The sequence below is a fragment of the Prinia subflava genome, chromosome Z (assembly GCF_021018805.1).
Source record: "Prinia subflava isolate CZ2003 ecotype Zambia chromosome Z, Cam_Psub_1.2, whole genome shotgun sequence".
Lineage (NCBI taxonomy): Eukaryota > Metazoa > Chordata > Aves > Passeriformes > Cisticolidae > Prinia > Prinia subflava.
In genome coordinates this window covers 56,639,923-56,662,881 of record NC_086283.1, presented here as the reverse complement: position 1 = coordinate 56,662,881, position 22,959 = coordinate 56,639,923, and the positions used below count along the sequence as shown (strand labels likewise).

Sequence of the window (22,959 nt, the reverse complement as noted above, 5' to 3'; positions counted from 1 at the left end):
ACATCTACATAACTACCACACTGTTCTCAGCACTCCATTTTGTTCAGGTTCTTCCCAAATTGAACTGCAGGGGTTACACAGCAGTATTTGCCACATGAATGAAGTTGTCCCCTTGATTTGTGTCATCTTCTGGCTTGTCTGCCTATCCCTTGTGCCTAACACTCAAACTGGATGTCTTCTGGAGCACAATGCTTTATTTTGGGGTGTCAATAGATAACCATACAGCAGCGACATAGGCAAGGTTCTTAACCACAACATCCAGCAACTCTATAATAGCAGGTATGAATTTCAAATGTGGTTGGTGGTAGGTCTGATTCTCTTCAATCCTGGGATCAAATGAGATGTGCAAATGGGGAAAAGGGGTCTTGCAAAAGCACTTGCACACACACACATACACATACACACATACACACACACAAATCTATGTACTGATGATGTGCTAAAGGCAGGTAGCTAACAACCCTAAATGTGCAGTGGATCTGTTTCCTGTCTCATTTCTCCACAATCCAGCACATATACCCCTGTGAGACTCTGGGCAAATATTTCTAATCCAACTCTCCCCTTCCCTTATCCTTTCCTCTGAGCTTGGCTAGTGCTCTGAACCACTGTGTCCAGGTGCTGCCAGAGCACATGTCTGCTTGCAGCTGGAGAGGGGTCAGCAGGCACAGCTAGCTAGGGGCAGCACACCCTGCTTCCTCCTCCCTTGTCCAACAGCAGAGGTGTGTCCTGCTGTTTGCAAGGAGAGACACAGCAGCAGGTAGGGAACTGCCCATTTCTGGGCATCACAAACAAGGTAGGGAGGATATTCTGCAGGCTATGGGCTTCCATTTGTTTTGAAGTTCTGTTTGTGACCAGTGTGGAGACAGCCACAGGATTGATGGTGAGGCAAAGGGACCATTTTGCTCTGGGTGCCCTAGTTCTGAGAACCAAAGTAATAGCCACAAAGTGAGACACCATCCCTTAAGTCAGGCTGCAACTTCTGAAGTAGCTGGAGCATGGCAAGCAAGTCAGAGAGGGCTGTAGGGAAGTATTACAGATCTCCAAAACCTGTGTGAAGTTGATATGACCAGGAATAAGGAGGCCAAATCTATGAGTTGCAAGTGTTTTGTAACATGGATGAGGGTGTCTGTGGAGAGAAGACCCCAGCGGTGGCCAAGCCTCCCTGTTGTTGCAATTCAGTCAAGGAAGACTTCACCCAGGCTTTCAACCCTGACCACACCAGATCTCTTAGTGTCATTTTAACTTCCTTTCTACTCTGGAGACAAAAGGGCAAGGAAGAATCATGCATGTGACACACACTTGCATGATTTGAAGTCTCTTGAGAAGAACTGGAACACACAAATTAAATTTTTCTAGTTTGGACAAAACATTCAACAATCTAACGTTGTCTCTTGACAGTCTGTGGAAAGGAATCAAGATCTTCACAGCTCTCCTAAAAGTTTGAGCCAGTCAATACAGGCTCAGAATTGTTTTGGTTTGTGGGTTGACTTGTTTGTCTTTTTTCTGGTTTTGGTTTTGTATGTGCACAGTGCGCCCAGCCTACTCTGATGGATCAGAAACAGTCTTACATCTGTGGTAAAGATTGCCCGTAGAAAATGAAGAAAAAAAGGGTTCCAGTGAACATTTCTCATGGTATGAGGCTAAACTCTGAAGGTTCTGTTGTATCCTGAAAACCTTCTCTAAACTATTGTGGCTATTTTCTAATTTCTGGCTTTTCTCTAGAAGTGATTGAGTTTTGATTTTTCAGACTTCTAAATTCCTCAAAGGCATGCTCTGATATCAAACAAAATAAAAACTTTAACAATTGCCAGTAATGAATGGAAGTCTTGAATTAGAACTGGCTTTTTTAATATATAAGCCAATCTGCAGTCAAGGGCAGATTTCCTGCTTTGTCTTTGTTAATTTTATGGAGAAGGTTATAGCTGAAGGCATAATTAATAATTAATAATTCTAGAATTCTAGAAGTGCAATCAGAGTTCCTGCTGCAGTTAGAGAACACTTGGGTTTTCATTAGCAAGAATTCAAAAGCAGAACAAAAAAGAGACAGAGATTCAGTTATTGAAAATATTGATGATTATGCAAAGTCTGCATTTAAAAGATCAAAGATACAAGTTTATTAATAATTCTGGGGATTTATTTTCATGCAACTAAGCAGTTGCATGAGTGAAACTAAACTACTCCTTGCAACAGATATAAATTATAAACATTCTGCATTTTTGCAGATTTGCCTTACTAAACAAGCAACAGTATTTTCTGGACTCATTGATATTGCTTATTTCACATAGTTAAACAGGCTTTTCTTAACACTGTCAAGATAGTGCTATAGCAGTAGAAAGTTGTTAGTAATATATTGATGTTGTAAATACAGAGTATGTTTTCATTACCAGAGTAAATTCCCTCAGGTGTACAGCAACAGTATGGTGAATTCAGCATTAGAAAAATGTGTAAGAAAGAGGTTTGGGCGCTTTCACTAAATATCCTTTACAAAGCTGGTTTTGATTTTCCATTAGGTTTGCCTAGTATCTTGGTTTACAGAGCAGCAGAGCTGGTGGAGTGGTTACACCAATACCAGAGGCCCGTGGTTTGACCTTCTGCATGTTGCTAGGATGTTGTTAGGGATGTGACAGTGCCTAGATACTGTGCAGATGCCATTTCGCAAGTGAAATCTGTGCATTAGTGAAAGAGGAAGTTAAACAATGAAGGACAGAAAGATGATATGTGCGCTCAAAATTTGGAGATGCAAAGAAAGCAGAACACATTGGACTTCCATGTGGTAACATTAGGGTGCATCACCATGCCCTAGGCATAGTAAGAATGACTACAGGCTAGCTGGAAACTCACTCGGTACCCTATGCCACTGCTAGAAGTCAAATTGTAAATCTGAAAAAAAAAAATGATTACAGACACAGGAGACATGAAGTAATTTAGTCTAATGGTAGCTCTCTTTTAAGAAATAAAACAGTGAAGCTGTGGACAACTAAAACATGGACCTCAGCTGGTGTAACAAATTCTCTCTTGTCTCCAAGTCTTAAAGACACTAAAAAACCATCTTTAATCACCAATAATTTCATGTTAAATTAAAATTTTCTAGGATGTAAGAAAAACCCCATTCATAAAGAAAAGCATAATGTAAACAAGCAGTTCCAACTTAAAGTTTAAAAAAAGGGAAAACCTGTAAAGTGCTACTTGACTTAAGCAGTCAAAAGTTGAAAATGTTGTGAGTTTAAAAGTGTACAGAAATAGGAGCACTTTATTGCTATAGTCCAGCATGCAAAGATCTGCATGTTGTTGCAGAGAATATTATTTGTGATGAAAGTGACTTCCCGAAGTGTATCATTAGACAAGTGAGATGCTGGAGCTGTAAAGCAAGTGGTTGTTTAGCATTCTGGCCTACAGAGCTGGCACTGCTGGAGTGGTTAGACTATAATCAGAGGCCCATAGCCTGGCCTTCTTCATGTTGCTAAGTACTTGTTAGGGAGGCATGACTGCTTAGATAAAGCACAATTAGGCAGGTGTTATGAAAAAACCCACAGCTATTGGCAAAAAAGCAGCACGTCTAAACTGATTGCAGAATATTTACTCGATGACTCACCACGCTCATCACTGAAGAGTATGTTGGAGAGGTCCATGGGCCGAGGAAGTGCCAACAGCCTGGGAGGTGTACTCCCGTTCCACCTCTGCCCAGGAGAGAGGAGGGTGGCTGCTCTGGGGGACACCTGGCAATGGGTGACCTGCAGGGACACCGGGGACCAAGCCCTCTTGGCCAGAGCACTCAGCACCCTGCCCCTCTTGCCTGCTGAGAGCTCTGCTCCCTGCTGTCTGCAGGAGAGGTGGGTTACAGATTACTGCTTTTGCCTGGCTTCCTAGTGTCCTTTGCAGTGTTAGCTAGTGTTTCACACAGGCACTGAACACCCAAACTGTTTTTCCAGCTATGGAGTACTAATGACATTGAGCACTTTATCTGTCCTATCCGTGACACTACATTTGGAGCATCTTACACAGGAGCAACATTGTTGTATGAAGCAGCAGATTAAAAAAATCACATTCTTGTTTCTTGGGTAATATAGATAACACTCTGTTACTACATAGAACTATGTCAATTGTTGGACAATGCTCAGTGTTATAATTTACAATGGACTTCCCTTAAAATTTATAATTTCTGGATTTTTTGTTTTTTGTTTTGTTTTTTGTTTGTTTGTTTGTTTGTTGTTTGTTTTTTGATTTTTGTTTTTTGTTTTGGATTTATGTGACCTCAACTTTGAATCTGAGAGGCATGCAAAGCAGTCAAGCGGGATGAGTATTTAAAACCTTATCTTTTAGCACTAGGTATGAAGGCAAAGATTATTCAAGTGACTTATCCAGGGTCACAGAGACAGTCTACGAAGCTGATGCTAAATCTTCTGAAACATTGGACTGGTTCCTAGGTTGCCTCTGAATCCTCTTTTTTTTTCACTTGCTTCATGTTCCACTTTCTTGCAAAGAGATTTTCATAAAACTGTGCCACAAAACTGGTCTAGTTGGGGCAGGATCTGTCACTGCTCTAACATCTTAACTTGCAGATTATTCATCACAATTTAACTTTCAAAGCCAAAACAAGTGAGAGACATTAAACCTACACTGACCTTTTGGACCTTTGTATTTAACAAAGTAACTAGCATGCAGACAGACTGTTGTGGCTCTCATATGTATTGTTGTTTCTGTTGCCTTGAAAAAATATGTGTATGTTTTCCCGCAAATATTTGGAAAGGTCATTTAGACAATGCAAACCTCTGCATCTTCTGTTCACAAGCTGTGTTTAACTTCCTCAGACCACTCCCGTCTGCAAATAATTGCATATATAAAAATATGGGAAGATAATTTAAATATTTCTCTAGGTATTTGTATATGCACGTCTGACAGATACACCACAATCTGGTATTGTCTCTCCATCCTCATGTGTAAAATGATATCAACAATTATTCACATATGTTTTTGAAGGAATCCCATTCCCTTGGAATGAAAAATATAGGTGACTACATTGTGGCATTATGCTTAAATCCATCCATGGAGAAGGCCAAAGCACAACATGCTTTAATTGCAGCAGAAAGTTTCAGATTACTCCAAGTGGGAGCTGTATGCCTATCTCCTCTGGTCTCTTTTGAAGAGCCCAGCCTAAAAGGTTCTATCTAAACCAGTCTGCTGTAATACAAAATCCTTCCAAGAATAATTCTCTCTTCCCAGCTAGGCATTTGTAGTCTTTTTTTCCTGTGCAAGTTAGCCGGTCACTTCTGCTTTCACATGTGTTTGGTTTGGAAATCAGACAACTTAATTCCATGGCTTTTCACATAGAGATTTCTCAACAGATATTGCTAAGACTAAGAACTAAGAAACCTTAGTTCTTCACAGCTGGGCTTCACAGTGTTCCTACTGTGATCAGAGTTCCAAATAAAAAGTAGCAAATAAAGATACATCTCATGTATAAGTTGTACAGCCTTTCCATAATGCTGAATACTTCTTAGGAAAGAAAGCATCCTGCAATATCCAGAGAATATGAAACAAAATATTTCCCAAAACTAAGTTCCTCAAAATCAGTAGTAATGAAAAAATAGTGAGTAACAAAACCTGGGGACAAAATAAAGTCTGTTCAGGTGATTGCTCTTCACTCTGACCACAGCCTAAACCCTTTTCCATGCCTTGATTTCCTTTTCTCTCTCATGTTTAGCTGCTGAGCCCTGCAGTGCAGGGATGCACAATTATCTAAGCACAACGGGGTCAGGACCACTCTCTGGGATTCTCACAGTTTTTGCAGTAGTGTTTTCTTCCTTTCTAGTAGAATTGTGTAAACTGTGGGGGGGAGGAGCAGGGTTAAACTTGAAGCTTTAGGGTTTTGATGTCTGTTGCCATTGATAATCCTCAGAAGGACCTGCTGGCCTTTTTCTGTGCAGCAGACACTGTTCCCTTTTTACTACATATGCATGGGCGGTGGAATTCATAATTAGATTTATCCCACTGTCAACCTTTATCTATAAAGAAAATGGAGCCTGGACTCTGGAAGAACACAGAATGATGTGTACATTATTGCTTCACTCCTCTAGAGGGAACTCTTACTTTAAATCCCTTCATGCCTTTCTCTGTAAATGCAGTGGGTTGATCAAGATGAGGGAAGACCTTCAACCTCTTTTTGCCAGAGTTAAACTTGGCAGAAACCAGCAGTGGCTGTCTTCAGGTACAATGATTTTCAGTTTTGCTCCTTTCTTAGCATGGCCTCACAATTCCATACCCAAGAAAGATGCAGGACACCATGAAGGATGCCCCAGAGATCTGGATTTGGACATTTTCCAGTCCTGACACTGTGTGTGCTACATCAGTTCTTCAGGCTGATAGGAGAAACTTGAATTCTGTTGTTTGTGTATCTGTCTCAGACAACAGAAAACTTTGTCCTGGGAGTTTAATGTAAGAGATTGCCTGGGGGCATGGGGAGAGGACTGGGGAGAAGTGCAGGGTGCAGCAATTGTAATACAAACTTTTCTAACCCACACCATCCATTTGTGAAGCTGCCCTATTAGCTGCAAAGGCTGAGGCCCATTTTCAGACCTGAGCAGGTTTCAAGATCCATGGCTTGCAAACAAAAAAGAAGAGGACTTCTCTGTGGGAGGAACAACTTCTGTGTTCAGAGGAGTGTGGAGAGTAGTCTTGTGGATATCATGAGGTCTCTGTTTTGGGCTCAGCTGTTCACAGTGGATGAGTGCAGTCCTGTCACAGGATCTCAGAAGAGTGACTGGATAATAGGGCAGGCTTCCTCTGACTACCCACTCCAGATCTGTGCCTTTCCCAAAGACCAGTGTCAATCTGCCAGCTTCTCTCATTACCCTTATATGGAAAAGTAATAAATCACCACTTCTGCTCATACTGCTTTGGTACAGTGCCAGCCTTCCTACACTCCCCAGATGTCTTTATAGGGAACAAGCCATGACAGAGTGCAGATGCAAACCCATCAGTGCAACATTGACTAGCTTACTTCTAGAAAAAGGGACAGCCATGAATATAGAAGAACTTTGGTCTGATTCAGCATCCTCAACAGCTGGAAATTATAAGAAGCAAGTTGGAGAAAAGTGGATAAGTCTGTTAGCACTTCATGCCTTGTCTGCATTTTGCAGAATTCTTCAGTCCACTAACTTGGCTCTCTGGTGTGAACTACTTCCAAAATTCCCTGAGAAATAAAGCACATAACTTCAGTTATGAGCAGTTTGTAATCCCCCACTTGACTGGATAGATCAAGTGTGCTGGAACACGAAAGGAGAATAATAATAAAACCGCAGCATTTTGTTCTTTTCGGGTCTTTTGGGTAAGAAAAGATGTGCTATGGGCAGGAATCTCTAATTTACCAGCATTGGTTCATTAAGGAATGGCATCAAAAAAAGTTATCTGGGCAAGAAAAATATGACAGATCAAAGAAAAATTGCCCATGTTCCTTGTTGTTAGGCTGTGAGGACAGATACATGCTGGTACCACCAAGTGGTCTAGGTAAGCGATAAATTAAATTGTAATAACAAAAGTAATCACAGGAACTAATCTGATCTCATGAACCCTTCAGCTGAATGAAGTGAATGATCAGGAAGTGGTAAAGGTTATTCTAAGTGGCATTTATAGCATGCCTAACACCTCAAATTTTCTACCTTCTGATTCCCAGATTGTGTCTCATTTTTTTCTGTTGTGTGGGTCCCTGAAGACCTTGTGCATGTATCAGAGGGTGAAGAGCTCTCTCATAGTGCTGAATCTTCTTCTACTCTGCTTCATTGCTCTGAGACAATCCATGACAAATAAATAAATGCCAGAGGAGTATGCTCTTCTCAAGGAGCAAAAATGGATTAACAGAACAGAGGTGTACCAGAAAATTGACAGTCCAGGGGAAAAGCTGCTTTGACTACTTCCCTTCTTCTGCCTTAAACTGGTTCTGTTCCTACTGCCTTTACAAACAAGGACAGGACATGAACCCCAAACCAATCCCTAGCTGGTGTAGATTCAGTATTTTCTGTGTAATAGTTTCATTTGCAACATATATTGAGAGCTTATCCTTGGGGCTTTTCAAGAAACTGTTTTGTTATTTCTACCATATTAGTTCTGGGACAGTCATTCCTTTTCTGTGGGAAGAAGGCTCTTTTTTCAGATCACCATGACAATGCCATACTGTCAGGTAAGTACATTTGAGGGGGAAGCAAGAGGCATTTCAGCATGCAAGTCCTGCTGAGACAAAGCTGAAGGAGTCTCAGGTATGTGCAGTGCAGTACAATGAAGTAAACACAATTTAGAACAAACTGTGCTCTCAACAGTTTATTTCCAGAGAGAAATCCAGCAGCTACATCAGATGTATGCAACAGGATCTGGGAGGGCTTGAGCCCAGGAGTGAAATGGGGACAGACAGAGCAGAACATTTGAGTATACACAAGCTATTAAACAGGCATTAACATATATTTGCTTTTCTATGTCAGAGGGCAGCTGGCTTGTCTTTTTGCAATTGCGAGTTCTCTGGAAAGCCTTGCAGAAGCAGGTGGCACCGTGAGGCACATGTTTCGCAGCAGTACACACAGCAGTCACAAGTGTCATTTCTGGTTTGGTGCAATTAAGCAGTCCTGCTTGCATGGATGTGCTTTCCTAAAGTTTACAGGCTATCTCTACTCATAGTCCTTCAATGAGGACTGCTAATCATGAGCACGGCTGGCTGTTGTCCTTGCCTAGTTAGGAGAAAAACAGAGGGGGGAAGTCCTGTCATTCTTCTGTTTGGGAACGCCAGAATGCAACGTGCAGAATGGAGAAGATTCATGCTCTCAGAATTTACATTCTTCTGACACAACACCATATCCATCTTCAGAGCACCTTCCTTCTCTAGCACAGGGGAAGAAGAACCCAGAAACACAGAATAATCTCAGAAACCTAAGGAAAGAGAAAGATACTGGATTGTGAATCCCAGGTTATCATGTGGCCTGCTACTAGGCTTCTGTCCAGAATATTATCCCTAGACCTTCACAGTCCAGCAGCTCTGCCTGCTGGAATGAGAGGAGAAGAGGACATCTCTACCATAACAGCATCTGTTACTTGGCACTAAGGAGAAGTCTAAATGTACAATCCTTGGGACGTAGAGATCAGTCTTCCAGAAATACAGTACCATTGCCTTAGGAGCAATATTCCCTCAGCAGGGAAGAAATGAGTAAATTTTTCATGAGCTGAGAAATAATGAAAAACCCACCAATTGTGAGGACCTTCCTAAACTGCTAATTAACCTCTGTCTGTCTCATCACTGTCTTGAAATCTGAGATCCCATTAATACTCAGTTACCCAGAAAGATATTTGGGCTGTGTCTCCACTGTCAGACAGTGTGGCTCTCACAGGGAATCTCGTCACACCAAATTGCATTGTAGGACCAAGAGAGAGAAAACCAGCAAATATCCATTTTAAACCTCAGCTTAAAATCTAACTCACTCAACATGTTAACAAATGAACATTCAAGGACTGTGTACCTTGGCCTTCAGTATAAACAGTTTAGCAAGAGGTGGTATCATTTAACATACTTTGTACCTGCATACAGTTGATGTATACACTTAGATACAAAAATTTTACTTCAGTTTAACCAGAAGCCTTAATTTTTTTAACTGAAATCCTCACTCTCACTACTGAGAATTTTGAGTATCTGTTTGAACAAAAAGTATTTACCTTGTTAGAACAGAAAATCAAAGTTATTATTTGTGTATCTACCCTCTGCGAAATCTCAGGTTTTAAACAAAGAAAAGAAAAAAAAATCAAAGGGCTCACCTACCATACTCTTCTAAGCCAAATGAGCAGAGAAAACTTACACACTTACAATTGATTTTAACCAACTCCTTAGGGTAAACCTAAGAACCAAGGCATTAAATAAACTTTGTTGAAGTGTACTAGAATTTCTCTAATTTGAAAGGTGAATAATATGTAAAGAGGACTATTGGCTAGAATATATGAGAATGTCTAGACGAGACTACAGTTTTACCAACTGCTAATCCTTCTCTGAGAGTGATAAGACCAAGCACCTGCAGAACAAAACAAATGTAACTAAGTTTCTACAAGATGATTTCCCAGCCTGCAGTCATAAGATTCCCAGATATTTCCAGTGCTATAGGCACTATTGCTGTGCATGACAGGCCTAGACAGACTTTTCTTCAGAAGTGATACCTGATAATTTCTGAGCCACATAGTCTTTTGACATCTAAAATTCTTGTGTCAAGGCATCCCACCTTTAGACCACATTTTCTGTGAAACACATCCCTTATTTTGTCTTTGGATTTTGGTTATACCACAGATACATGGCTGTCATCATCTGGACTGTAGCTGTGGGGAGGGAAAGTTCCCATGGGTATCCTCAGCACACCAGAGTACATTCCAAACTTGGTGAACCTGCTACATTTGCTGGCTGCATGGCATGAGTGTTGTGTATTGTAGAAAGTAGGATCAGAATAATACATCTATTTTTCTTGAGAGTGTGCTGAAACATTTTCCAGACGGAGCTCCTCACATAGCAGCAGCATGGCTGGTAATGAGACTGGGCAAAGGCATATATAAAGAACTTGTAGAACCTTTTCCCTACTCCCTAGGACTGCTGTGATACTCTTGAGATCCAAGGTCTGACTGCAGAGCTGCTGACCTGAAACAGTGGACCACAAAGAAATAGGAAGACCCCCTGTCTAACAGTGAGATAACCAAAGCACCTGCCCAAGGATTAAGCCTAAATTTCAATCAGAAATTACCTCAAGACACTGTAGATATGGTCTTCTGCTCTCCTCAGTGCTGCAGGGTTCAGATTTTCAGACCCTATGTTGATGACTCTAGGAAATGATGGAGTCACTCAGAGTGAGAAAAATGGGAAAGACGGGTCTGTCAAACAAGGGCATTCGCCACTCTGTTCCCTTCCCTTCTCTTCTTTTCTCTTTCCTAGGACTCAACTTGCTCTTGAAAGTATGCTGGGTTTTTACCATTGTACCTTTATACAGTGATCCCATGTTTTTACACACACTGGGATCTGAGGCGACTGCAAAATTCCTTTCTCCTCCTAATTACATTTGAAGAGCCAGACAAGAAAGAGGCTAATGAATTAATGTTTATGAGCACTGAGAAACCTGCTTACAATTTCTGAACCATCCATGGTCTGTGTAGGTGAGTCATCTAATCTACCCCACTATCTCTGTTCTGCATTTCTAAAATATACTCTATTGAGAATAAAACTCATTAATATTGTTGGACATGCAAGCTTCAGGAGGGTGGAGGAAAAAAATGGAAATAATATGCCAATCCAAACCCATCTTAACTGGCAGTATCTTAGGAAAAAAAAGAAGTCTTTAAGCTCTGTCAAAAGTTCTTCTCTTAGCCTGTCTATGTCCATAGCCAAGACAATCTTTTCAGAAATGTTATTTCTGGAGTCAAGTGCTGAAAACAACCTAGCACCAAACTTTGTGTTCCCTCCTGCACAAGGAGCTGTCACATGCAAATAGCCATCCTGGCCCTGCAGCAGGAATTTGTCCAAAAGTAACCTTTCTCCATTGTTTAATTCCCTTCTCATGTTAGTCTCATGGTGGGATGCTTTACCGTGGCTGTCAGCCAGCACCTGTAACAAGTGAAAAGCTAAGCAGGAAAGGGAGTTTAGACCAGTCAGCATGCAAATACACATAAGTATGTACATGTATATTCTTATGGATCATATGCATATGTAGTGATTTTAGATGGGGTAGTACTGCAGGCTGCTGATCTCAGAGACTTCAAGCCTTGTTCTCCCCTGGAAGCAAAGGAAAGTTTGATTTCCATGTGGGAAGAGATTGTCATGGGCACTTTGACAGGTATTTGTAGATCTTACTCTTTATTCTTCCCTGGTTTTCCCCATGTGCCTCATTCTGGGAAGGCTTCTGCAGAAAAGAAACTGCTAGCCTGAAGATGTAAGTGAGTTGGATTGAGATCACAGAGGATAGAGAGGTCAGGAAGGCACTGGAAAAAGCTAAAGATTTATTTGTACGCTGGGCACGGGGGACAGGATATATTTGGGAAGGTGGGTAACATGACAAGGATATAGTGAGTAACTCCTCACTGCCCACTCATTCCATTTGCATACCATTCCTTTCTAGCCTATATTGCTTTCAAATTGCTGTCTCTTCCAAAGCCATAGGTTGCCCAGTTTGCCTGCTGGTGTTAGCTGCTCCATGCCTACCCACACCAGAAGGAAAAGGACATATCTGCAGAGGCTGTGGTTTTCCTAGTGTTGGCAGATACCACTGCCACTGTCAAAAAGAGCAATACTTTAGCTACTTCTACAGTTCTCAGATTGCTCTAGATCCATTATTCGAGAATTTCCCCCCCTTCTAGCTCTCACCAACTTATCTCCTCACCATGCGGGCCTCTGAAAGGGACAAACAAGTCTCCAGGAACTGATAATGTGTAAGGGTCATTTTCAACATATGGTAAGAGGGAGACATGAAGCCTACCTACAGCTCTGTGGAAATACCCCAGGCTCAGAGCCTCTTTTCTTCCTGTAAGAAAAGTACAAAGGAGGTCTTCTAGGAAGCAGTAGTCAATGATTGATCTCTCCAGGAGAAGTAAAAGCTTCTAGACCTGTCCACCTGATCCTGCCATTTACCAAGAGAGCAGAAATTGCTCAAAATATTTGAAGCAACCTGCTATCAGCTCTGTACAACATGAAGAGCTTGTGCAGAGCTGCTGGAAGTTTTTTTGCCTATAGCTCTCAGGAAATTTAAAAACGTGTGTGTATGGATGTACACATGTGTGTACATTGCCATACCCAATTACCGTATAGTAATTGAGCAGAGACGTGATAACCAGTCCAGCAAAGGAGACTGGCAATCCATTCTTCTCATACCAGCAGGACCTTAAACCTCCACAGGGATGTTACAATGCCAGACCACTGGCCTACCTGCAGGGCTGCCAGTGTATATCTCTGGGAATGTTCTTGGAAATGCTGTAAAAGGGACATTTTCACCTCCGGTTTTATTCTGAGGCATTTTTCAGTCAAACATAAAAACCCTCTGATTCTAGATACACTGCCTGTCAATTGAAACGAAATGTGAAAAAAAAAAAAAAGAGAGAGAGAGAGAGAGAGAAAAGGACCAGATTTCTGAGTTTACTGTTGTATTGTTCATACTTCTGAAGAAAATCAGGATTTCCTCATACTTCCTGAGGGAGAAGAGGAAGATCTGGGGTTAGTAGCAGTCCAGTATAATTTGTCTGGTAAGGGATTTGGTAAGGAGCTGAGGAACTCTGATCTAGCTGTGCTGTGACTGAGTAAGAACAACACTGCCTCAGTGTGTACTTCACAAGGCTGGGAGGGTTAGTACGCATGGTATCCCTGCACAGCAGTGACCACCTTATCTTCAGCATCCAGTCTTCAGGGTAGTGACTTACTAGGAAAGCTTTCTTACCCACCCCCTCCCCCCCTTCCTCTCTCTTTCCCTCACTGTTTTTCAACAAGTGTGAAAGGTGTTGATAAATACTGCAAGTGAATGATACAGTATTTCCTTGTTTACTCTCCCCTTCATTTGTGAATTTGTCTCAACATTGTTAAAGAGCAAGGATCATTCTTTCACTGCTTTTGCACATAACCGTGTCTGAAGCCCAAATATTGATCAGGGTCATCTTCTCCTCTCTCTTAACTCTTGTTGTTTCCAGCTGCTCAGAGTTTTACACTGGACTTACATTTCTTTATGGAAGATTTATTCTGAGAATTGTACTCTGTAGTTAATTCATCAGAGGCAGCAGGAACATAGCCATGTTTCTAGCCAGCCTGCATGTACTAAAGAGCTCTGTGCCTGGCTACTCTGCTTTACTACACCTCACACCTCTGTACCTGCTGGCAATAGAATTGACAGTTTTTCTTCTATGGGAGAATATGGCATGAAATTGAAGTTACAAAATCAATTAAAATGCTTAGGTAAAGACAACAGAAATATTGTTCACAAAATTTCCTTGTGATGTGCTCTACTGTGTCAATCCTTAACAGAAGTATGTGGTTACTCATGGTCCTGGATCCCAAGTATTCCTTTCTAAGTTTTGCATCCACAAAATGTTTTCTGACATAGCTACTGTCACTTTGCAGTCATCTTGCCTTGAGGCAGAAAGCTGTACAATGCTTTCCCCAAAGCAGCACCTGCAATCCCTGTGTTGAGTGCTGCATCAGGGATTTAGGTGTTCCCACATGCCAAGACATTTCACTTGCTCATGACTGATTGAAGATGCAAAGGTTGTACAGCCTTAGCTTCAGTGACGTGGTTGAATTCAGGATCCTGCATGGAAAAAGCAAAGCAACAAGCAGGACTAGAACCCTAAATTTCTGGAGAGCTAACTTTGACCTCTTCAAGGACCTATGTGGAAGGATCACATCAGCTACAGATCTAGAACAGAACAGGGTCCAAGAGAACTGGTCAATGTTTAAGCATCATTTCCTCCAAGCTCAAGACTGATGAATCCCCAAGAGCAAGAAATCAAGCAAAGGAAGCAGGAGAACTGCATGCATGAGCAGGGAGCTCCCAGCAAATATCAAATGGAAGAAAGAAATTTATAGGATGTGGAAAAAGGGACAGGCCATGCAAAAGGGCTGCAGGTACATCTTCAGAGTACACAGGGATGTGGCAAGGAAGGCCAAGGCCTGCTTGGAATTTAGTCTGGCAAGGGATATCGAGGACAACAAGAAGGTTTTCTACAAGTCAACAGCAAAAGGAAGAATAGACAAAACGTGTGGATGTGGCTGTTGCTGGATCATATGGGTGTCCTCATGTAAGACACAGAGAAGGTAGAATTATTGAATGCCTTCTCTGCCACAGTTTTTACTGCTGAGAACAGCCCTCAGGAATCCTAGACCTCAGGAGTATGAGAAAAAGATTGGAGAATGGAAGACTTGTTTGTAGATGGTTGGGTTAGAGATCAACTAGGCAGATTAAACACCCATAAAATCTACATGGGCTGCACCCACATGTGCTGAGGGAGCTGGCAAATGTTGCTAAGCCAGTCTCCATTACCTTTGAAAAATCACAGAGTGGGAGATATGCCTAATAGCTAAAGGAAAGCCAAGTTTGCTCCCATCTTCCAAAGGGCAAGAAGAAGGATTAGGAAGCTACCAGCCAGTCAGCCTCACCTCCATCCCTGGAAAAGTGATGGAACAGATCATTCTGGAGGTCATCACCAAGCATGTAAAAGGAATTAAGTTCATCCTTACTCAGCTTGTTTATCAACAACTCAGATGAAGGGATAGCATGAACCCCAAGCCAGTTTGCAGATGATACAAAACTGGGGGAGTGGCTGACACACCTGAAGGCTTTGCTGCCACTCAGAGGGACTTTGATAGGCTGCAAAGAAACCCAGTGGGGTTCAACAAGGGCAGGTTTAGAGTCCTGCACCTGGGGAGGAACAACCCCAGGCTCCAGCACAGGCTGGGGTGACCTGCTGGAAAGCAGCTCTGTGGAGAAGAACCTGGGGGCCCTGGTGGATGAGAAGCTGTCCACGAGGCAGGAGTGCCCTTGCAGCCAGGAGGGCTAGAGGGATCCTGGGACATCAGGAAGAGTGTGGGCAGCAGGTCAAGGGAGGGGATTGTCCCCCTCTGCTCCAGTCCAGTAAGGAACACCTGGAGTGCTGTGTCCAGGTCTGGGATCTTCAGGGTGAGAAACACAAGGAGCTGCTGGAGAGGGTCCAGGGCAGGCCACAGAGGTGATTTGGGGTCTGGAGCACCTCTGTTATGATGAGAGACTGAAGGAACTGGGCCTGTTTATTCTGGAGAAGACAGAGAGGGGATCACAGCAATCCATGTAAATATCTCCAAGGTGGTGCCCAGAGAATGGTGCCAGACTATTTTCAGTGGTGCCTTGGCAGGGGGCTTGGACTAAATAACCTCCAGAGGTCCTTTTCAACCCTGTTCCTTGATTCTGTGACATGTACATTAACCAAGAGATGGGAGTAAGGGGTATTACCTGTCTCTGCTTTCATGTGATGGCCCCTCATTGCCTGCTTGTATTGATTCTTTCAAAGTCAAAATACGTAGAAAATGTCAAAAGGACTTGCATCATATTTAAAAAAAAAAAAAAAAAAAAAAAAAAAAAAAAAAAAAAAAAAGTGTTCAGAAAAAATATTTCTGAAGTAGTATTTGGCTCAAATGCATCATTCTCCAAGCCTGACCTGTAGGGAGCTCACAATTAATCCTCTTCTCCTGCAGTCAAACATGTTTTAATATAGTTTTGGGGATTTATTCATTAAATCCCTGTTCCAAATATTCAAGCATTTCTTCCACAAACAGTTGAATTTATTTCCATTCACCATTAGTTTATATAATGTAAGAAAGTCTGGTCTGGTAAAATAGGAAACTTAATATAATGTTTATTCTGTGGACAGTCTTTCCTGCAGTCCAATATAGAGTATGCTACTTAATTGAATGAGGAAAGTGTTTCTCTTTTAATGTAGGATTTAACGTTCTTTGTCTAATTTCTAACATTAAAGACAGAATTCAAGCACATTTATATAAAAGATATATTTTGGGGTTTTTTCTTGCTAACACTAGGCAAGCATGTAAAATGGAATCCTCCCAGCAACACACACACACACAAAGCACCGTAGAGAGAATTGTGTTCCTGCTTAACAACACTTTGTGTACATCAGCAATGAATACCATAGAAAACAAGACATGGAATAAAGATTAATATTTCTACAAGATACAAATCCAAAGTCTTCAAGACGTTATCATGGCACAGAGGAAAGTCCAAACAGGAGATTTCTGCTATTTCTTTAAATGGACATACACTGCAATTGAGAAGACAGTTGTATAGCCAGGTCCATTTATTCTGATCGGTTTCTGGAGGACTTTCAAACACTTATTTTTTAGATGGGGTTAAATGGAACCCAACAGAAAAGGAAAAAAATGTTGTAGGATCCTTAGAGAAGTAGCTGGTGCAGGCTGGTCTCCTATCTGGGCGGAGGCAGGGTAGTCTTGCAAAGAGTTAACACACGAATTTACCAAGGTCGTATGCAGTCATGGGACAGGGAGTACAGGGGTGTTGGTAGGAGGAAGGATGCTGAATTCTGCAAACTTTGCCAAAAGAGAAATGAAAGGAGAAATGGAAAACAGGATTCAGCAGCAAGCTAGGATAAGTTTGGAGAGAAGGTCACAGAGACTTAGTCATACCTACACAAAGATGTCCAAGCATCTGGTCTAAGCCTGGTAAGAAAATACAAGTTTTCATCTCTGGTTATGTAAAAGCTACTTGTCAGAGCTCTTTGCCAACTTAATTACACTTTGTCTGGAAGAAAATGCTCCCATATAACTGCACTTATCCCTCCCCCTAAGATGCCCAAGGAAGTCTTGAAGGCAATGGGATAGCACCTTGACAGCTAAAGGAGTGCCTTCATAGAGATCCTGTCAGAAAATGACTGAAAACAGAATAATGGTCAGACTAAGTACCTGGAATGTCTCAGAGAAGGTTGCTAAAACACTGACATGAAGCCCCAAAAAACCTAGTATAGAAGTCCTGGCCTCTTTTCCTCTCCTGATGTCTCCCATGCAAATTCAAAATTATGCTTTCAAATTCAGGGGAGAAAGAGGGACATGACACCCAGTTTTGAACATGACTGAGTGCTTCAGCCTTTCATTAAAAAATATCCAGCCATGAAAATGCAGGGTTTTTTTTAGTTTTACACAAAGCACGTGAGTAAAATTGCTGTCAAAAGAATGTTCCCCAGCATTTCCCTGATTTCTCCCTAGGGTCTTTAAATTTGCTGATGTTAAGAGAAAAAACAAAGAACTACAAAAACACACATGAACACAGCTCTATAAATAAAAATGGGGTGGGGGGGAAGCAAGCATTTTTTTGTGTTTTTGAACCAGCCATTGTGTAGGCATTTGCTTACTCCATCACTGCTCTGTGCTCAGGACATTAAGAGAAGACTGATAATTGGAAGGAGTCTTTCTATTGCATTTAGTCTGACCTGAATTTCCTTTCTGAGGCCTGGGAAATAAAATTGAAGAAATAAGATCTACTTTTTACCCTTGTACTGAAAAACTTCACTAGCAAAGGGCAAAATTTTTCCAAGATAAACAAAAAATTTGGCTTAATTCTGTGTCTGGGTTATAAATACATTAGAAAGGGAGAAAATTAGTCATATGAGCATATAAATAATACCTCAATTACATTCAAGAATATGTGGGTGGGTGTCCTGGGTGGAATAATTTGCTAAAGCAGAGTTCTTCTTCCTTGCTTTCCCTCTTCCTCTTAATTTATTCCTCTTTCTGAATATGTTCTTCTTCTTTTTAACCTTTATTTATATCTTGCTTTTTGTCCTTTAATCTCGGTGATATTTCTGTAATGGGTCTGTACACATTTTTCTTTAGGATTGGTTTGTTATGGACTAAGTATTTTTAATGGATGCCAACACAGTGTAAAGCGCTTAAGTGTATACCTAGCCTCTGGTGCACACTTCTGTTTTCCTGATGTCAAGAAAATGTGTATTTAAAATCAAAGGAATGCTTAACAGCTCTGTTGTGCAAGTCTTGGTATAGTTGTTTTCACCATATTACAGTACAGTACTGTACAACCTACAGCAACATCAAAGACCCCTCCTTCCTTCTTGCCTTTTCTTAGACATTTCAGCTCTTGCTTTTTACTTCTTGTTTTGATTTTGTTTTGATTTCACTCAAAAGTGATGCTGAGACATAATAAAATTCAACATTTAGATTTCTGTCAAGCCTCCTGGCTGCTCAAGGCTGTCAGGCTGATCAGCCCCCTGATTCAGATACTGGAGCCAACCACTCCAGCTACGCTGTTTCTTTTTGTGCACCTTGGCAGCAGTGAGGAATTTAAGTATCAGTGTAACTATGGCTGGCTTCAGAGCAAGACTCAGGAAGGATATGGAAGGAGTAAACCACCAGAGACATGTGGTTAGTGCAGCACACAGAGCAGTGAGCTGGAGCTATGGGAGAGCATCCCCGAGATGGCTCCCACTGCCCATGCATGCCTGCAAAAAGGGCAAGGGAAACAGTGGAATGGGATTGTCTTGGTCTCATACCTTCCTAGATGACAAACGAGGTACTTTGTGCATGTCTTTCTCTCAGGTTGTTTTTTCTGTTAGCTGATCTGCTTTAATTTTTATTGGGTGCTATTTACATCACTGCAATTATGTGGTTTGCTCTGATGTCTCATAAATATGAATGCTTTTACTGCTAAAGATGCTGGCAATATTTGTGAGAGGTCATCCAGAGCCGATATTTCACCTAGTGACATGATATGCACTCAGTTTGGAAACACTGTGTAAGAGTATCAAAGACAAGGATGTTGGAGCTGTGCTTTCATTTTAAACCTGGGATCTTGTGCCAGGTGTTAGGAAAGCATTTAAAATTCCATAATATCAACAAAAAGATTTTTCCTAGCCTCAGTGGAGTTTTGATTGTGTCTCTCACTGAAGGCAGGACTGGCCCTTTCAGCAGAAGCATAGACTGGTAGCCTCCTCCTTACATACACAGTTACCCATGGGAGAAGTTTCTAATCTAGAAGTGACTCCAAAGGTAGTTTAGTGCAGCAGCAATTTCTCAAGCTGTGGGAGCAAAGCTCAAAATCTCCTGAATGAAGCTTGCCAGAGGAAAAAAACAAAGGCTGACCAAAGCCTGAGGACTTGGCAAGCAAAATTTCAGAAGTCTTTGGTTTTTTCAGTGTTTCTTCTGGAAAAGTGTGAATATTCTTAGCATCATTTAAATTTGTTCTAGCATTGGAATCTGTTCCTACTGCTCCTAATTTCCATATTTGGAGTGTCCTTTCACTGCTTAGAACATTGCAGGTTTATAGCTAATTGTGGGTAAAAAAGCCTTTGGTAGGTGGAACAATATGAGACATGCCCTCACTTCCTGGCTCTTTTGAGGACAGTAACCCATGACCAGGCAGGCCTTCTTACTTCTCACTGAATGGTCCTACACAGTGGGGTGATGCACAGCAGCAGATACTCTCCAGTGTCATTGGCAAGAAGTGGGACTGGTGATATTGGGTCACTTCCCACAGGAAGAGCCTACAATGAAAAACATGGTGTTTATCTGAGATGAACGGCTGGGAGATTATGTCATTGAAAATACACTGCACCCCCACACTAACACCTGCTACATCCAAAGTGGTCCCCATTCAGCATCTGCATTTCTGATGCGGATGCATTGTTCTGTCTGAGTTAATGTGAGCTCTTTGAGGGAAGCACTCTCAGTGTTGCTGAGCGGAGATAGCACCACACACGGATATAAAAGCATTGTTAAGACAAGCTTTATATGGGATGTTCTGCCAAATAGTTCCCTTCCCTTCCTCTTCTCATTTCCTTGTTCTCCTTCAGCTACTGGAGGATGCTTTATTCGCTTATACGTAAACTGGTGACTTTCCAGACCTGCCACAAAAGACATTTGACTAGATGACTTTTCTGGAAGGATGCAGCAGAGGAGATGAAAATGCCTTTCCTGAGGATTTTAATACTGCTGTTCTTGCATTGACTGTCATAATATGGAGAACCTTGCACTGACAGCTGTAAATAAAAAGGAAAATACTACAGTGAGTTTCATTCTTCCCTCTTACATAAACTTTTTTTTCAATGTCTGTTTTTGACCTTTTGTCGTGGTTTGAAGGGAAGTGAGTTTTTTTGGAAGTAGTGGTCAAACCAATCAGTCCTTAGGTCTGAGTATTGGCACCTTTGTTGGCCACTAAGAGGTTGGACACGCCTCTGAGGACACGAGGGGTTAAAAGCCGGATTTCCCAGCAGGACTCCCTCTTTCTCTGCTCTGCTTTCCGAGAGGGAGCGTCTTCTCTTCTCCCCTGCCCAGGCCTGGCTAGGCCGGGTGGGGGAGGGGAGCAAGGTGGGCCTGGCTGAGCAAGGTGGGCCTCGGGGTGGGGAACAGAGGGAGCTGGAGTGGAGCTGGTCCAGCTTCCATCTAGAATGGAGGGGTGGAGGGAGAACTTTGGAGGTGCCTTCCGCATCCCCCTCCCTGTCCCATCCCGTTCCCTCCCCTTCCCCCCCCGGTCCCGTCTCTCTCCTCCCCCCACAGAGAGAAGGTGCCGAGCTGGAGCTGCTTGTGAGAGCTGCAGTGTCTGCGATCGCCTGTGCCTGACCTTGGTGGTGGGAGATAAAAGCTTTTAACTCTTTCTAAGGCAGAAGAGAGTTATCCCTGGACGCTGAATTCTCATAGTTGGTGGTTTTAGAAGAGAGAGGACAGCCTGGGACCGAGAGGGTAATGTGAGATGAAAAGAAGCCCCTTCGATTGCCAGAATGAAGAGGAGTAGCCTATTAGGCCGGACTTTTCCCGCATAATGATAGCCATAGACGGACCCTGGACCCTCCTGACTATAAATAAGACTGTGTTTGGGTGGATGTTTTTGGCTCAAACCCAGAGACGTTCTGGCCTGCTTCTTGGAGCCCCCGGCCCCAGGGGTAAATGGGGGGGACCTGAGTCCCAAAATGAGAAGATGGCTGGTTTTTGGTACTTGGCCAAAACATCCCTAAAAAGAGCCCTGTTGCAGTTCAGGTCCATGGACGGCAGTGAGAGTGCTGGACATGGAAAGGAGGGTGTCACCCTGGCAGACCCCTCGAGGCAGTGCCATGGGTGACGTGGGAACACGGGATGGTGGACCTGTTTCCTGTGGGGGGGGGTCTGTGGTGCGAGAGAGACTCCTCTCGTCCTGGATGGAATGTGGATTGTCTGAATTTTAAAGGATGATGATTTGGATTAGGAACCCAGGGTTGTTGAGGGATTAAGCAAGTAGATGAAAGTAATGTGCTGGAGTCAACTGAGTGAGCATGTATGGAATGGAAATTGGGGGGAGGAGAAGCAGTGTTTTTGGGAAGGTTTCTCTTCTGCTTTTGGGTGGCTGGGTTTTTCTTTCCTTTTCTATTGTCCATTGTTATGTAGTATAATAAATTGTCTGTCTGTTTCAAGTATTAGGCCTGCTCTGCTCTGTTCTTGACCACATCTCACAGTAGTTCATTGGGTAAAATATACCCTCATGGGTGCATTGGCATTTTGTCTAATGTCAACCCATGACACCTTTAGAAACAACACATGCACAAAGTCTTGCTCATCCCAAGCAGCAAGCTTTGACATTTTGTTCTTAACACACAAAAGAGCAGACTGTACACAACTATATCTGAATGGAGAAGGTACGGAGACACCTATGGAAAGCTAAGATATTTCTGGTTCCAAAAATTTCTCAGAATTAAATATGAAAATGAAAATCTAGGCATTAGAAACTTGAGTCAGGATTTCCTCATCTTGCAGGTACACTGGCTAAAATATTTTTTCTTCACTCTTTCCTTCCAGCCAAGAATGTCTCTTTCTGTCTGTCCACCCACTGGTTGACCGCTGGGCAGCCTATTCCCACAGCCCATTCCGGAGACAGTTGGCAGGGTGAGCAGGGATCATCACCTTTTCTGATGTGGCTGGGCATGAACAACATGCAAGAGTAAAGGGGCTCGGGATTGGCTCTAATGCCTCACAGGGGGCACCTGGATTCTTGTCCCTCCTGCAAAAACATTTTCTCTGCTTTACCTAAGAACACATTTAATGTATTTGGGCTGCTGTGATAGTAAAAGAACAGTTATACCACGGTGTTTTTAGGAGATACTATCCCAGGCCATGTCTTGTTAACTGCAGGAGTCCTTCTAGTCCCCTAACCCAGACATTGATACAGGGGATGGGCCGTGTCCTTAGAACTCCTCATTTGCATGCATTACAGTCTGCAGATTGGATTCTTCTGTCTTCCCTTCCCTTCCCCTCCCCTCCAGTTCTTCTTTCATCCCTCCCTCCAGTCATCCTCTTCAAATATCCATTTTTCCATGGCATAGCTTCCCTCTGCCTTCACAAGAAATTAAGCTCTGCTCTTGTCAAAGAGCAGTCATCCTTCACCAAGGAAGACTGTTGGAAGCAGAGTTCCCCAAGCCATCCAGAAACTGCTCTAATCACCC

General features: G+C 42.4%; 1 long non-coding RNA gene across 1 annotated transcript; it reads left to right on the top strand.

The window, feature by feature from the left end:
• Positions 1-20,639: 20,639 nt before the first annotated feature.
• Positions 20,640-21,936, top strand: LOC134564209 (uncharacterized). The gene is made up of 2 exons (XR_010083488.1): positions 20,640-20,876; positions 21,047-21,936. It is a non-coding gene; the product is annotated as an uncharacterized LOC134564209 (long non-coding RNA).
• The last annotated feature ends 1,023 nt before the right edge of the window (positions 21,937-22,959 follow it).